The sequence below is a fragment of the Rhagoletis pomonella genome, unplaced genomic scaffold, assembly GCF_013731165.1.
Source record: "Rhagoletis pomonella isolate Grant_MI unplaced genomic scaffold, Rhpom_1.0 Rhpom_scaffold_00002, whole genome shotgun sequence".
NCBI lineage: Eukaryota > Metazoa > Arthropoda > Insecta > Diptera > Tephritidae > Rhagoletis > Rhagoletis pomonella.
Genome location: NW_023458556.1, coordinates 31,852,165 through 31,853,962, shown reverse-complemented (window position 1 = coordinate 31,853,962; position 1,798 = coordinate 31,852,165).

Sequence of the window (1,798 nt, the reverse complement as noted above, 5' to 3'; positions counted from 1 at the left end):
ACTTCCCATATAACGGTAATTTCCAGAAATACGAAAACTGCGATATTTTAGTAACTACTGAAGATAATTCACTCAAAATTGATATTTACAATAATTTTTAGACGAAAAATAAAAATATTATAAATTTTTGGAAAATGGGCGCAGCCACGCCCACTTATGGTTACATGTGTATATCTTGGTAACCGCTGCACCAATTTCTTCCAAACTTGGCACAGTTGTTGGCCTTGGTACAGCATAAAAAACCGCCGAAACTTTTTAAAATCGGACAATAACCACGCCCACATCCCATATAACGGTAATTTAGAGAAATTCAAAATCTTCGATAAATCATTAAATATTGAAGCTAATTTATTCAAAATTGATGCTTGCAACAATTCTTTACCAAGAAATACGTTTATGGTAAAATTTTGGAAAATGGGCGTGGCACCGCCCACTTATGATCACATATAAGTATATCGGTAACCGTTCTACCAATTTGTACCAAACTCGGTATGGTTATTGTACTTGCCACGTGTAAGCAAAACGTTGAAAATTATTGAAATCGGACTAAAATAACGGCCGATTCTCATATAACGGTAAATTTAAGAAATGCTTGAAACTTCAATATTTCGAAATTGAAGGACGCTAATTTACTCAAAATTTATACACCTCGGCTTACCATCTAGCGGAAGGTTTCGGAAGGGTGAAAAAACATATATTTAATACTTGCGCCGGGTATTTAATGTTCGGCTCCGCCCGAACTTAGACTTTCTTACTTGTTAATTTTGCGCTCGTCGTATATTTGATATATAAGAGTAAACAGGCAGTGTTTAACTTAATTATGACGGTGTGTAAATTGGCACAAATATAATATGCACAAATTTAAACAGAATTTTTTTAGAGTGTAGGCAATGTAAACATCATCCATTAGTAGAGTTTTGGCGTTAAGATTAGCGCACGGTTTAGTGCAAAATTTTATATTTTTTTCATAACGATGTTTATTGAATATTATTTTGCAAATAAATCAATTTAGTTGGCGTTTAAAAGCTCAGACACCTGCCACTCTGCAAAGCCTTTGCGAAAGCGCCACTTCTAATACTTTCTCATAAGATGATAAACTTGTTAAATCGCTAAACCAAAAACCTAACAGGAATGCTTACGTGAATTTCGCTCAGTTAACTTTTCTTTGTTCAAGTAGCCTTAGTCTCAAGAGAGTTGCATGTGCAAATATCCGGCGCTACTCTTCATGAAAACGAGCATAAGAAAGGTTAGGTTGTAAAGATGCAAGTTTGTTAACTCGGCGCTAAAATAAATCTGTTTTCAAGAGGTCTTAATGTCTTCACCTTGATTCTAGCATTGTCACTGAAATGGAACAAGTCGTGACTAATATATTTTTTCTAATGTAACAACGTTAATATCTACCTGCAGGAGTAAGCTTTCGCCCCTCCTAAACCAACGATAAGATCTGTAGAAGATACAGAACGACAGTGGCGCATATCCTCTGCGAGCATCCTGCCCTTAGCAGACTGCGGGTTAGTCTGCTGGAAACTGGCTTTCTACCTTTTCTGGAAGCCCCCACCAAGGTTTGGTATAACAAGGTGTTCCATTTTGCCAAGAAGATTGCGATGCTCTTCAACACTGCTCCTGGTACGCAGTGATGAGCTATCCGAAGTGGTCATAGTTTATCTGGTATCGCTATGGACCTTAATGGCCTCTGCGAAGCCACACAGTGGCTAGCCAGCATCCTATCTGTTTAAAATCTTGTGAAATATACCATTTAAGCCCCTATATCTCTTCCATCAAATTTGTGCCAAAAAAT